The sequence below is a fragment of the Ranitomeya imitator genome, chromosome 5 (assembly GCF_032444005.1).
Source record: "Ranitomeya imitator isolate aRanImi1 chromosome 5, aRanImi1.pri, whole genome shotgun sequence".
Lineage (NCBI taxonomy): Eukaryota > Metazoa > Chordata > Amphibia > Anura > Dendrobatidae > Ranitomeya > Ranitomeya imitator.
This window is the reverse complement of record NC_091286.1, coordinates 3,388,685-3,404,571: the sequence shown is the minus strand read 5'-3', so window position 1 is coordinate 3,404,571 and position 15,887 is coordinate 3,388,685.

Sequence of the window (15,887 nt, the reverse complement as noted above, 5' to 3'; positions counted from 1 at the left end):
CACCATCTACTCACTTTCTCATCCCTGTCCTCCTCACCTGTCACCCATGTCCAGCACCATGCGTACCCACGCAGGAACCTCACACACCTAGACACTCTCTGACTCTATTCTACCGTTGTCCTCTATATCTTCACTGCACGACACACACTAGTTTCTACAATGCCACTCTGGCATCAGCCATGGACTCGGTCACCGCTGTCATGCATAGCAGAGTGCGACGAATCAATAGACAACCCTGGCACAATAACATCACTAAAAAGCTTCAGCAAGTATCCAGAACTGCAGAACGGCATTGGAAGAAAAAGCATTAAAGTTTTTGTTGTCCGACCACCATAACCCCTGTGTATACCAGACCAATGCCCTAACCCCATAACTTCCCTCTCCAAAATCACCGAAGGACAGCGTGCTCATCTCTCCAAATCACACCTCACCACTTGTGCACTTTACCCCATCCCATCTCCTCCCCAACCTCACCACCACACTAATCCCATCCCTAACCCATCTCTTCACCCTTTCACTAACTTCTGGTACCTTCCCTTCTGCCTTCAAACATGCCACAATCACACCTATCCTCAAAAAGCCTTCCCTTGACCCGAGCGCTATATCCAGCTATCGCCCCATATCACTGCTCCTCTTTGCTTCCAAACTTGAGCAGCACGTCCATGCTGAACTTTCCTCTCACTTTGCATCTAACTCTCTCTTAGACAACGTACAATCTGGCTTCCGTCCCCACCATTCCACTGAGACTGCCCTGACCAAAATTACTAACGACTTACAGCCAAAGCTAACAGACAATTCTCTATACTCCTCCTTCTAGACCTGTCCTCTGCCTTCAACACAGTTGACCACTGCCTCCTACTACAGATCCTCTGTTCCTTTGGTGTCAAAGACCTCGCCCTATCTTGGATCTCCTCATACCTTGCCAACCGCACATTTAGCGTTTCCTACTTCCATACTACCTCTTCATCTCGCCCCCTCTCTGTTGGAGTCCCCCAAGGCTCTGTCCTAGGACAAAAAAAAAAGTATAGTTCCAGCTCCATAAAAATAACTATCTTTTATTTCCAATATTAAAAAGCATAATGTACATGGTGTACATGCTCCCTATGGTATATGCCGACCGAGGCACAGAGGCCATGTACATTATGCTTTTTAATATTGGAAATAAAAGATAGTTATTTTTATGAAGCTGGAACTATACTTTTTTTTATACTTTATCTACTGTCCGCAGCGGAGTTCCGGGCACATGCGGTCGTTACTGCTGAGCTGGCTTGTTTTTTCTTTGTCTGTTCTAGGACCTCTACTCTTCTCAATCTATACACTCTGCCTGGGACAACTAAAAGTCTCACGGCTTCCAGTACCACCTTTATGCCGATGACACTCAGATCTACCTCTCTGGCCCAGACGTCACCTCTCTGCTGTCCAGAATCCCAGAGTGTCTATCAGCCATATCCTCCTCCTCTCGTTTCCTCAAACTCAATGTGGACAAATCTGAACTCATTATCTTTCCTCCATCTCACATATCTTCCCTACCTGATCTATCTATCACAATAAATGAATTCACACTCCCCTGTCCCCAACATCCGCTGCCTCAGAGTAACCCTTGACTCTGCCCTGTCCTTCAAACTGCACATCCAAGCTCTCGCCACCTCCTGTCGCCTCCAGCTCAAAAATATTTCCAGAATACAATAAAAAAAGATAAAACACACTGGCGCTCGCCTTGATGTGGATAAGTGTCTGACTCGGGAGGGGGTAGAGGATATAAATAACCCCTATTTCCAGAATCCGTCCTTTCCTCAACCCTCTACCAAAATGCTTCTGCATGCCTTAATCATCTCCCGCCTTGACTACTGCAACATCCTCCTCTTTGGCCTACCTTCTAACACTCTCACACCCCTCCAGTCCATCCTTAACTCTGCTGTCCGACTAATTAATATCTCTCCTCGCTACACTCCTGCAAATCTCTTCACTGGCTCCCATTCCCTCAGCGTATCCAGTTCACATTGCTAATACTGACCTACAAAGCCATCCATAACCTGTCTCCTCCACATATCTCTGAACTAATCTCCCGATATCTTCCCTCACGTAATCTCCGGTCCTCCCAAGACCTTTTTCTTTCCTCCACACTTATTCGTTCCTCATCCAACCGCCTCCAAGACTTCTCCTGAGTATCCCCCATCCTCTGGAATTCTGTGCCCAACACATCCGGTTATCCACTACATCTGGATCCTTCAAACGCAACCTTGAAAACCCATCTCTTCAAAGAAGCTACAGCCTGTAATGACCACACGGCCACCTCAACACCATTGGAGCTACTGCAACCCCCGACCTCCTGTCTCTTTCCCCACCATCCTGTAGAATGTAAGCCCCCCAGGGCAGGGTCCTCGCCCCTCTGTACCAGTCGGTCATTGTTAGTTTACTGTAAGTGATATCTGTATTTTGATGTAACCCCTTCTCATGTACAGCACCATGGAATCAATGGTTCTATATAAATAATCAGGCTGGTCAAAACCAGTCCAGTGGAGAGGCACACGGCCGATTGGCATCTGTGAATGCAATGCGTCATGATTCCATAGCAACTGATCCTATCGAGGCTGATCACTGGTTACCTCCGAGCCAGGGACCTAATCATTTATCAAAATATTTACTTCTGTCGCTTTTGTGATATACCCCTTTATCCCTTCTCCCGTGACAGCACCACTTGAGAGAGAGTATCCGCCCACTAGGACAGGAAACCTGATTACAAAAGGTGGTACCTCTCCTCCGCCTCAGTTTGGTTTCCTGTCCTCATGGGAGCCTACAGAAGCAAGTGGTACACTTACCCGGGAGGGTGTCCGGGAATTCAGGATGCCGTCCTCAGGTGCGGTAACGCCGACCGGGGAGGTTGGTGCGACGCCATGCAGGCGTGTAAATGTCTCTTGCCTGCACGGGTCCTGGGTCTGCGCGTGCTGAGGATTGCAAGAGCGTCCAGCGATGTGCACTGAGGATTGCAAGAGCGTCCAGCGATGAGCACTGAGGATTGTAGGAGCGTCCATCGATGAGCGCTGAGGATTGTAGGAGCGTCCATCGATGAGCGCTGAGGATTGTAGGAGCGTCCAGCGATGAGCGCTGAGGATTGTAGGAGCGTCCATCGATGAGCACTGAGGATTGCAGGAGCGTCCAGCGATGTGCACTGAGGATTGCAAGAGCGTCCAGCGATGAGCACTGAGGATTGTAGGAGCGTCCATCGATGAGCGCTGAGGATTGCAGGAGCGTCCAGCGATGAGCACTGAGGATTGTAGGAGCGTCCAGCGATGAGCACTGAGGATTGTAGGAGCGTCCAGCGATGAGCGCTGAGGATTGCAGGAGCGTCCAGCGATGAGCACTGAGGATTGTAGGAGCGTCCAGCGATGAGCACTGAGGATTGTAGGAGCGTCCAGCGATGAGCGCTGAGGAATGTAGGAGCGTCCAGCGATGAGCACTGAGGATTGTAGGAGCGTCCAGCGATGAGCGCTGAGGATTGTAGGAGCGTCCATCGATGAGCGCTGAGGATTGTAGGAGCGTCCAGCGATGAGCACTGAGGATTGTAGGAGCGTCCAGCGATGAGCGCTGAGGATTGTAGGAGCGTCCAGCGATGAGCACTGAGGATTGTAGGAGCGTCCAGCGATGAGCGCTGAGGATTGCAGGAGCGTCCATCGATGAGCACTAAGGAATGCAGGAGCGTCCAGCGATGAGCGCTGAGGATTGCAGGAGCGTCCAGCGATGAGCACTAAGGAATGCAGGAGCGTCCAGCGATGAGCGCTGAGGATTGCAGGAGCGTCCAGCGATGAGCACTGAGGATTGCAGGAGCGTCCAGCGATGAGCACTGAGGATTGTAGGAGCGTCCAGCGATGAGCGCTGAGGATTGTTGGAGCGTCCAGCGATGTGCACTAAGGAATGCAGGAGCGTCCAGCGATGAGCGCTGAGGATTGCAGGAGCGTCCAGCGATGAGCACTGAGGATTGCAGGAGCGTCCAGCGATGAGCACTGAGGATTGTAGGAGCGTCCAGCGATGAGCGCTGAGGATTGTTGGAGCGTCCAGCGATGAGCACTAAGGATTGTAGGAGCGTCCAGCGATGAGCGCTGAGGATTGTAGGAGCGTCCAGCGATGAGCGCTGAGGAATGCAGGAGCGTCCAGCGATGAGCGCTGAGGATTGTAGGAGCGTCCAGCGATGAGCACTAAGGATTGTAGGAGCGTCCAGCGATGAGCGCTGAGGATTGTAGGAGCATCCAGCGATGTGCACTGAGGATTGCAGGAGCGTCCATCGATGAGCGCTGAGGATTGTAGGAGCGTCCAGCGATGAGCGCTGAGAATTGTAGGAGCGTCCAGCGATGTGCACTAAGGATTGTAGGAGCGTCCAGCGATGTGCACTGATGATTGTAGGAGCGTCCATCGATGAGCGCTGAGGATTGTAGGAGCGTCCAGCGATGAGCGCTGAGGATTGTAGGAGCGTCCAGCGATGAGCGCTGAGGATTGCAGGAGCGTCCAGCGATGAGCACTGAGGATTGTAGGAGCGTCCAGCGATGTGCACTGAGGATTGCAGGAGCGTCCATCGATGAGCACTGAGGATTGCAGGAGCGTCCAGCGATGAGCGCTGAGGATTGTTGGAGCGTCCAGCGATGAGCACTGAGGATTGCAGGAGCATCCATCGATGAGCACTGAGGATTGCAGGAGCGTCCAGCGATGAGCACTGAGGATTGCAGGAGCGTCCAGCGATGAGCGCTGAGGATTGTAGGAGCGTCCATCGATGAGCGCTGAGGATTGTTGGAGCGTCCAGCGATGAGCACTGAGGATTGTAGGAGCGTCCATCGATGAGCGCTGAGGATTGCAGGAGCGTCCAGCGATGAGCACTGAGGATTGCAGGAGCGTCCAGCGATGAGCACTAAGGAATGCAGGAGCGTCCAGCGATGAGCACTAAGGATTGTAGGAGCGTCCAGCGATGAGCACTAAGGATTGCAGGAGCGTCCATCGATGAGCACTGAGGATTGTAGGAGCGTCCATCGATGAGCGCTGAGGATTGTTGGAGCGTCCAGCGATGAGCGCTGAGGATTGCAGGAGCGTCCATCGATGAGCACTGAGGATTGTAGGAGCGTCCAGCGATGAGCACTAAGGATTGCAGGAGCGTCCATCGATGAGCACTGAGGATTGTAGGAGCGTCCATCGATGAGCACTGAGGATTGTAGGAGCGTCCATCGATGAGCGCTGAGGATTGTTGGAGCGTCCAGCGATGAGCGCTGAGGATTGCAGGAGCGTCCATCGATGAGCACTGAGGATTGTAGGAGCGTCCAGCGATGAGCACTAAGGATTGCAGGAGCGTCCATCGATGAGCACTGAGGATTGTAGGAGCGTCCATCGATGAGCACTGAGGATTGTAGGAGCGTCCAGCGATGAGCACTAAGGATTGCAGGAGCGTCCATCGATGAGCACTAAGGATTGCAGGAGCGTCCAGCGATGAGCACTAAGGATTGTAGGAGCGTCCAGCGATGAGCACTAAGGATTGTAGGAGCGTCCAGCGATGAGCACTGAGGATTGCAGGAGCGTCCAGCGATGAGCACTGAGGATTGTAGGAGCGTCCAGCGATGAGCGCTGAGGATTGCAGGAGCGTCCAGCGATGAGCGCTGAGGATTGTAGGAGCGTCCAGCGATGAGCGCTGAGGATTGCAGGAGCGTCCATCGATGAGCACTGAGGATTGTAGGAGCGTCCATCGATGAGCACTGAGGATTGTAGGAGCGTCCATCGATGAGCACTAAGGAATGCAGGAGCGTCCAGCGATGAGCGCTGAGGATTGTTGGAGCATCCAGCGATGAGCACTAAGGATTGTAGGAGCGTCCAGCGATGAGCGCTGAGGATTGCAGGAGCGTCCAGCGATGAGCACTAAGGAATGCAGGAGCGTCCAGCGATGAGCACTGAGGATTGCAGGAGCGTCCAGCGATGAGCACTAAGGAATGCAGGAGCGTCCAGCGATGAGCACTAAGGATTGTAGGAGCGTCCAGCGATGAGCACTAAGGATTGCAGGAGCGTCCATCGATGAGCACTGAGGATTGTAGGAGCGTCCATCGATGAGCGCTGAGGATTGTTGGAGCGTCCAGCGATGAGCGCTGAGGATTGCAGGAGCGTCCATCGATGAGCACTGAGGATTGTAGGAGCGTCCAGCGATGAGCACTAAGGATTGCAGGAGCGTCCATCGATGAGCACTGAGGATTGTAGGAGCGTCCATCGATGAGCACTGAGGATTGTAGGAGCGTCCATCGATGAGCGCTGAGGATTGTTGGAGCGTCCAGCGATGAGCGCTGAGGATTGCAGGAGCGTCCATCGATGAGCACTGAGGATTGTAGGAGCGTCCAGCGATGAGCACTAAGGATTGCAGGAGCGTCCATCGATGAGCACTGAGGATTGTAGGAGCGTCCATCGATGAGCACTGAGGATTGTAGGAGCGTCCAGCGATGAGCGCTGAGGATTGCAGGAGCGTCCATCGATGAGCGCTGAGGATTGCAGGAGCGTCCATCGATGAGCGCTGAGGATTGCAGGAGCGTCCATCGATGAGCACTGAGGATTGTAGGAGCGTCCAGCGATGAGCACTAAGGATTGCAGGAGCGTCCATCGATGAGCACTGAGGATTGCAGGAGCGTCCATCGATGAGCACTGAGGATTGTAGGAGCGTCCATCGATGAGCACTAAGGATTGCAGGAGCGTCCAGCGATGAGCACTAAGGATTGTAGGAGCGTCCAGCGATGAGCACTAAGGATTGTAGGAGCGTCCAGCGATGAGCACTGAGGATTGCAGGAGCGTCCAGCGATGAGCACTAAGGAATGCAGGAGCGTCCAGCGATGAGCACTGAGGATTGTAGGAGCGTCCAGCGATGAGCACTGAGGATTGTAGGAGCGTCCAGCGATGAGCGCTGAGGATTGTAGGAGCGTCCATCGATGAGCGCTGAGGATTGTAGGAGCGTCCAGCGATGAGCGCTGAGGATTGTAGGAGCGTCCATCGATGAGCGCTGAGGATTGTAGGAGCGTCCAGCGATGAGCGCTGAGGATTGTAGGAGCGTCCAGCGATGAGCGCTGAGGATTGCAGGAGCGTCCAGCGATGAGCGCTGAGGATTGTAGGAGCGTCCAGCGATGAGCGCTGAGGATTGCAGGAGCGACCAGCGATGAGCGCTGAGGATTGCAGGAGCGACCAGCGATGAGCACTAAGGATTGTAGGAGCGTCCATCGATGAGCACTGAGGATTGTAGGAGCGTCCATCGATGAGCGCTGAGGATTGTAGGAGCGACCAGCGATGAGCACTAAGGATTGTAGGAGCGTCCATCGATGAGCACTGAGGATTGTAGGAGCATCCATCGATGAGCGCTGAGGATTGTAGGAGCGTCCAGCGATGAGCGCTGAGGATTGTAGGAGCGTCCATCGATGAGCGCTGAGGATTGTAGGAGCGTCCAGCGATGAGCGCTGAGGATTGTAGGAGCGTCCAGCGATGAGCGCTGAGGATTGTAGGAGCGTCCAGCGATGAGCACTAAGGATTGCAGGAGCGTCCATCGATGAGCACTGAGGATTGTAGGAGCATCCATCGATGAGCGCTGAGGATTGTAGGAGCGTCCAGCGATGAGCGCTGAGGATTGTAGGAGCGTCCATCGATGAGCGCTGAGGATTGTAGGAGCGTCCAGCGATGAGCGCTGAGGATTGTAGGAGCGTCCATCGATGAGCACTGAGGATTGCAGGAGCGTCCAGCGATGAGCGCTGAGGATTGTAGGAGCGTCCAGCGATGAGCGCTGAGGATTGTAGGAGCGTCCAGCGATGAGCGCTGAGGATTGTAGGAGCGTCCATCGATGAGCACTGAGGATTGCAGGAGCGTCCAGTGATGAGCGCTGAGGATTGTAGGAGCGTCCAGCGATGAGCGCTGAGGATTGCAGGAGCGTCCAGCGATGAGCGCTGAGGATTGTAGGAGCGTCCATCGATGAGCGCTGAGGATTGTAGGAGCGTCCAGCGATGAGCGCTGAGGATTGTAGGAGCGTCCATCGATGAGCGCTGAGGATTGTAGGAGCGTCCATCGATGAGCGCTGAGGATTGTAGGAGCGTCCAGCGATGAGCGCTGAGGATTGTAGGAGCGTCCAGCGATGAGCGCTGAGGATTGTAGGAGCGTCCAGCGATGAGCGCTGAGGATTGTAGGAGCGTCCAGCGATGAGCGCTGAGGATTGTAGGAGCGTCCAGCGATGAGCGCTGAGGATTGTAGGAGCGTCCAGCGATGAGCGCTGAGGAATGCAGGAGCGTCCAGCGATGAGCGCTGAGGATTGCAGGAGCGTCCAGCGATGAGCGCTGAGGATTGTAGGAGCGTCCATCGATGAGCGCTGAGGATTGTAGGAGCGTCCAGCGATGAGCGCTGAGGATTGTAGGAGCGTCCAGCGATGAGCGCTGAGGATTGTAGGAGCGTCCAGCGATGAGCGCTGAGGATTGTAGGAGCGTCCAGCGATGAGCGCTGAGGATTGTAGGAGCGTCCAGCGATGAGCGCTGAGGATTGTAGGAGCATCCATCGATGAGCGCTGAGGATTGTAGGAGCGTCCAGCGATGAGCGCTGAGGATTGTAGGAGCGTCCAGCGATGAGCGCTGAGGATTGTAGGAGCGTCCAGCGATGAGCGCTGAGGATTGTAGGAGCGTCCAGCGATGAGCGCTGAGGATTGTAGGAGCGTCCAGCGATGAGCGCTGAGGATTGTAGGAGCGTCCAGCGATGAGCGCTGAGGATTGCAGGAGCGTCCAGCGATGAGCGCTGAGGATTGTTGGAGCGTCCAGCGATGAGCGCTGAGGATTGTTGGAGCGTCCAGCGATGAGCGCTGAGGATTGTAGGAGCGTCCAGCGATGAGCACTAAGGATTGCAGGAGCGTCCATCGATGAGCACTGAGGATTGTAGGAGCGTCCATCGATGAGCACTAAGGAATGCAGGAGCGTCCAGCGATGAGCGCTGAGGATTGTAGGAGCGTCCAGCGATGAGCGCTGAGGATTGTTGGAGCATCCAGCGATGAGCGCTGAGGATTGCAGGAGCGTCCAGCGATGAGCGCTGAGGATTGCAGGAGCGTCCATCGATGAGCGCTGAGGATTGTTGGAGCGTCCAGCGATGAGCGCTGAGGATTGTTGGAGCATCCAGCGATGAGCGCTGAGGATTGCAGGAGCGTCCAGCGATGAGCGCTGAGGATTGCAGGAGCGTCCATCGATGAGCGCTGAGGATTGTTGGAGCGTCCAGCGATGAGCACTAAGGAATGCAGGAGCGTCCAGCGATGAGCGCTGAGGATTGTTGGAGCGTCCAGCGATGAGCGCTGAGGATTGTTGGAGCGTCCAGCGATGAGCGCTGAGGATTGTTGGAGCATCCAGCGATGAGCGCTGAGGATTGTAGGAGCGTCCAGCGATGAGCACTAAGGATTGTAGGAGCGTCCAGCGATGAGCGCTGAGGATTGTTGGAGCATCCAGCGATGAGCACTAAGGATTGTAGGAGCGTCCATCGATGAGCACTAAGGATTGCAGGAGCGTCCAGCGATGAGCGCTGAGGATTGCAGGAGCGTCCATCGATGAGCGCTGAGGATTGTTGGAGCGTCCAGCGATGAGCACTAAGGAATGCAGGAGCGTCCAGCGATGAGCGCTGAGGATTGTTGGAGCGTCCAGCGATGAGCGCTGAGGATTGTTGGAGCGTCCAGCGATGAGCGCTGAGGATTGTTGGAGCATCCAGCGATGAGCGCTGAGGATTGTAGGAGCGTCCAGCGATGAGCACTAAGGATTGTAGGAGCGTCCAGCGATGAGCGCTGAGGATTGTTGGAGCATCCAGCGATGAGCACTAAGGATTGCAGGAGCGTCCATCGATGAGCACTAAGGAATGCAGGAGCGTCCATCGATGAGCACTAAGGAATGCAGGAGCGTCCAGCGATGAGCGCTGAGGATTGTTGGAGCATCCAGCGATGAGCACTAAGGATTGTAGGAGCGTCCATCGATGAGCACTAAGGATTGTAGGAGCGTCCAGCGATGAGCGCTGAGGATTGTAGGAGCGTCCATCGATGAGCACTAAGGATTGTAGGAGCGTCCATCGATGAGCACTAAGGATTGTAGGAGCGTCCATCGATGAGCACTAAGGATTGTAGGAGCGTCCAGCGATGAGCACTGAGGATTGTAGGAGCGTCCATCGATGAGCACTAAGGATTGTAGGAGCGTCCATCGATGAGCACTAAGGATTGTAGGAGCGTCCAGCGATGAGCGCTGAGGATTGCAGGAGCGTCCAGCGATGAGCGCTGAGGATTGTAGGAGCGTCCATCGATGAGCACTAAGGATTGTAGGAGCGTCCATCGATGAGCACTAAGGATTGTAGGAGCGTCCATCGATGAGCACTAAGGATTGTAGGAGCGTCCAGCGATGAGCACTGAGGATTGTAGGAGCGTCCATCGATGAGCACTAAGGATTGTAGGAGCGTCCAGCGATGAGCACTGAGGATTGCAGGAGCGTCCAGCGATGAGCACTGAGGATTGTAGGAGCGTCCAGCGATGAGCACTAAGGATTGTAGGAGCGTCCAGCGATGAGCGCTGAGGATTGTAGGAGCGTCCATCGATGAGCGCTGAGGATTGTAGGAGCGTCCAGCGATGAGCACTGAGGATTGTAGGAGCGTCCAGCGATGAGCACTGAGGATTGTAGGAGCGTCCAGCGATGAGCGCTGAGGATTGTAGGAGCGTCCAGCGATGAGCACTGAGGATTGCAGGAGCGTCCAGCGATGAGCACTAAGGATTGTAGGAGCGTCCAGCGATGAGCGCTGAGGATTGTAGGAGCGTCCATCGATGAGCGCTGAGGATTGTAGGAGCGTCCAGCGATGAGCACTGAGGATTGTAGGAGCGTCCAGCGATGAGCACTGAGGATTGTAGGAGCGTCCAGCGATGAGCGCTGAGGATTGTAGGAGCGTCCATCGATGAGCGCTGAGGATTGTTGGAGCATCCAGCGATGAGCACTAAGGATTGTAGGAGCGTCCATCGATGAGCGCTGAGGATTGTAGGAGCGTCCAGCGATGAGCGCTGAGGATTGTAGGAGCGTCCATCGATGAGCGCTGAGGATTGTAGGAGCGTCCATCGATGAGCACTAAGGATTGTAGGAGCGTCCAGCGATGAGCACTGAGGATTGTAGGAGCGTCCAGCGATGAGCACTAAGGATTGTAGGAGCGTCCAGCGATGAGCACTAAGGATTGTAGGAGCGTCCAGCGATGAGCACTGAGGATTGTAGGAGCGTCCAGCGATGAGCACTAAGGATTGTAGGAGCGTCCAGCGATGAGCGCTGAGGATTGCAGGAGCGTCCATCGATGAGCACTAAGGAATGCAGGAGCGTCCAGCGATGAGCGCTGAGGATTGCAGGAGCGTCCAGCGATGAGCGCTGAGGATTGTTGGAGCGTCCATCGATGAGCGCTGAGGATTGTTGGAGCGTCCAGCGATGAGCACTAAGGAATGCAGGAGCGTCCAGCGATGAGCACTGAGGATTGCAGGAGCGTCCAGCGATGAGCGCTGAGGATTGTAGGAGCGTCCATCGATGAGCGCTGAGGATTGTTGGAGCGTCCAGCGATGAGCGCTGAGGATTGCAGGAGCGTCCATCGATGAGCGCTGAGGATTGCAGGAGCGTCCATCGATGAGCGCTGAGGATTGTAGGAGCGTCCAGCGATGAGCGCTGAGGATTGCAGGAGCGTCCATCGATGAGCGCTGAGGATTGTTGGAGCGTCCAGCGATGAGCACTAAGGATTGCAGGAGCGTCCAGCGATGAGCACTAAGGATTGTAGGAGCGTCCAGCGATGAGCACTAAGGATTGTAGGAGCGTCCAGCGATGAGCACTAAGGATTGTAGGAGCGTCCAGCGATGAGCGCTGAGGATTGTTGGAGCATCCAGCGATGAGCGCTGAGGATTGCAGGAGCGTCCATCGATGAGCGCTGAGGATTGCAGGAGCGTCCATCGATGAGCGCTGAGGATTGTTGGAGCGTCCAGCGATGAGCGCTGAGGATTGCAGGAGCGTCCATCGATGAGCGCTGAGGATTGTTGGAGCGTCCAGCGATGAGCACTAAGGATTGTAGGAGCGTCCAGCGATGAGCACTAAGGAATGCAGGAGCGTCCAGCGATGAGCGCTGAGGATTGCAGGAGCGTCCATCGATGAGCGCTGAGGATTGTTGGAGCGTCCAGCGATGAGCACTAAGGATTGTAGGAGCGTCCAGCGATGAGCGCTGAGGATTGCAGGAGCGTCCAGCGATGTGCACAGGGACGCACTTCCAGGCTACAAATGGCCGGGGACGCAGAGGGAGCCGGTGTGACCTGAAGCCGAGCAGGTCGCCTGGGTCTGCACAAGCGGGACGCAGGATGAGGTCCGGCGCTTCTTGCTGACGTAGCGTGCTGGGGGGTTCTGGGCATGCATGGGTCGCAGGAGGGGATCCAGTGCTCCCCCCTATCGTAGCACGCCGGAGACATCAGTGGCCATCCGAGTCTGCGCGTGTGCAGGGCTTGGGGACCCCCTGCACATAGCCTGCCGGGTTTAAAACCGCAAGAGACGGAGGAGGCAAGGCCACCCAATATTTAAAGGGGAGTGCCCAGAAAGATGGTGGCTTTTCTTTCAGCTTGCAAGCATGGAGGAGCCACAGCAGCAGCTGCCACCAATGCCACCATCTCTACTACAAGCAATGCAGGAGCCCCTCCAGCACCATCAGCAGCTTTGTGATGGGTGCAATGGCAGTCATACAGGCAGCAGGACCAGCCTGAAGAGTAGGGCAGGTCACGAGTCCACTGCCAGGGGGAGATGTTCTTCGGAACCAGCTCAGCCTCCATCTCCGGTACCGTACATTAATCAGCTGAATGGTGAGTGAGCTACGTGAATGTACATTATACTAAAACAGCCCCCCTTCTCTATGTACCCTTAATAGGGTAGACCCCTAAAGCGAAGTTCCAAACAAAATAGGGACTACGCCCTGTGCAAGGGAGATCTACCGAGCTCTTATCATTAGAGGCTCTGCCCTGGGTGTATGCAGAGGAGACACCGGGGTTTGCTATGGATCTTAAGCCCATCATCAGATCAGAGGTCCAGGACTCCTTAAAGGGAACCTGTCACCTGAATTTGGCGGGACCAGTTTTGGGTCATATGGGCGGAGTTTTCAGGTGTTTGATTCACCCTTTCCTTACCCGCTGGCTGCATGCTGGCCGAAATATTGGATTGAAGTTCATCCTCTGTCCTCCGTAGTACACGCCTGCGCAAAGCAAGATTACCTTGCACAGGCGTGTACTACGGAGGACAGAGAATGAACTTCAATCCAATATTGCGGCCAGCATGCAGCCAGCGGGTAAGGAAAGGGTGAATCAAACACCTGAAAACTCCGCCCATATGACCCAAAACTGGTCCCGCCAAATTCAGGTGACAGGTTCCCTTTAAAGGATCTGATGGGGCAAAGAGGGAAGGGGAAACCAGAACCACTGAATTCAGAGTCTGAGAGATCAGTGGAGCTTGGAGGAGAGAGTTCGGACCCGGAGTCGTCCTTCTCTGAGGATACAGGGGGTAGGCCCTGCTTCCCAGTGGAGGATACTGACAAGCTGGTTAGAGCCATAAGGTCCACTATGGGCATCTCAGATCCTAAGTCCACCAAGTCAGTTCAGGACATTATCTTTGGGGGGCTTAGGTCAGAGGAAGAGACGTTCCTTTCTGGTTAATGAGAACATCAAGACGCTCATCAACAAGGAATGGAAGAAGCCAGAAAGGAAATGGCCAATACCATCATCTTCGTAAAGGAGATATCTTTTTGAAGAGGCAGGCATACGGACAAAAACCATAAAGATTGACGTCGCAGTGGCTAAATTGGTTAAAAAATTCATGTTGCCTTTTAAAGACCTGGGGCCTCTAAGAGATCCTTTAGACAAGAAGGCTGAAATCTTCTTAAAGTAGGCATGGGAGACTATGTCTGTGCAACGGGAGGAACGAAAGGGGTAGTCTCGGATATTTATAGGGATTTGTTATATACCTTTCTTCATAGATTCCCTAGTAAGGCCAAAGAGAAATGGGAGGAAGAGCTGGGAAGGACGGAGGAGGATAAATGGGAGGATATCATGGAGCATATTCCCCAGTTATCATTAAGTGAGCCGGGTAGACGTTCGCAATTATATGTGCTTCACAGAGTATATAGAACTCCAGATAGGCTGTAGAAGGCAGGGCTGAGACAGACCTCCGAGGGTCCTAGGTGCCAGTCCGAGGGGGCCGGGATTCTGCATATGTTATGGCAATGTACAAGATTGAATTCATACTGGTTGGATGTGGGAGACGCAATTGGGAAATCGTATGGCTGTACAATCGCAAGCGATCCAGTGATATATATTGTGGGTTATGTGGAAGAGATCCGAGTTCCAAATCATCATAAAGTGGCCATCGCTAGATTATTGTATGCTGCGCGAAAGCCAATTGCCAGGCAGTGGTTGAGTGCGGGACCGCCGACTGCAGGAACTTTATAGACCGTCTGATATGGTTATTAATATGGAAAAGGGTATTTATGAAAAAAGGAAAAGTGAGAAAACCTTTGAAACACTTTGGAAACCCTGGATGGAGAGGAACTGATTCCAGGGGGATGTGGCTTTATTATCTAAGCAATGTATGCTATTGCCCTATTCTTGTTTATAGAGGCTTTAAGGGAGGGGGGACGGTTTCAGAAAATTCAGTAACCCGATATTTACCCTGGTTACCATTGTAAAAGTTAAAAAAAAAAACACTACAGACTTACATTCCGGTGTCTGTCACGCCCCCCGGCGTCATCTTCCCGCACTGACTGTCAGCGCCGGCCGGCCGTAAAGCAGAGCACAGCGGTGACGTCAACACTCTGCTTTACGGCCGGCGCTTACACAGTGCGAGAAGCTGACGGCGGCGGGGGACGTGACAGACATCGGAATGTAAGTCTGTAGTGTTTTTTTTTTCTTTAACTTTTACAATGGTAACCAGGGTAAATATCAGGTTACTAAGCGCGGCCCTGCACTTAGTAACCCGATGTTTACCCTGGTTACCCGGGGACTTCGGCATCGTTGAAGACAGTTTCAACGATGCCGAAGTCTTTCCCCTGATCGTTGGTCGCTGGAGAGAGCTGTCTGTGTGACAGCTCCCCAGCAACCACACAACGATTTACCAACGATCATGGCCAGGTCGTATCACTGGTCGTGATCGTTGGTAAATCGTTTAGTGTAACGGTACCTTAAGGGTAGCGGTGTTTGTAAGAGGACAACTCAGACATTTCCAGTACAGAGAGCTGCCCTTCTTTCTGTCCATGGCCCCAAGAATCTTTACCAAAATTGTTCTGGAGGTAATGGCACACTTAGGGGAAAAGAATGTACTGGTAGTGCCATATTTGGGCAATTTTTTTAGTGATCAGCAGGACAGAACGCGAATGCAGTGCTCCGCTAAATTACATCCAAAACCTCATGTCCAATCTTGGTTGCATGATAAATATTGAAAAATCAAGGCTGCAGCCCCTGAAGGTTCAATCCTTCTTAGGACTTGTTTTAGACTCTGAAAAACAAATCTGTATCTTACCAGAGGAAAAAGAGGACAAGAAGATAGCCCTAGTGTCAGCAGTTTTGTCCAACCCGATCATGACCCTGAGGAAGGCCCTGTCTCTTTTAGGGTCAATGACATCATGCATTCCAGCAGTACAGTGGGCCCAATGTCATGCCAGGGCTTTTCAGCTGGATGTCCTAGAAGGGAAAAAGAGGCTGGCTACTCATCTGGAAGGGAGGATTATGCTTTCCCAGGAAACAGTAGACTCCCTTGTCTGGTGGCTGGATCCAGGGAATCTATCGCGTGGCGTCCCATGGTTCCTCCCAATATCAGATGTGATAGTGACAGACGCAAGCGCGGAAGGATGGAAGG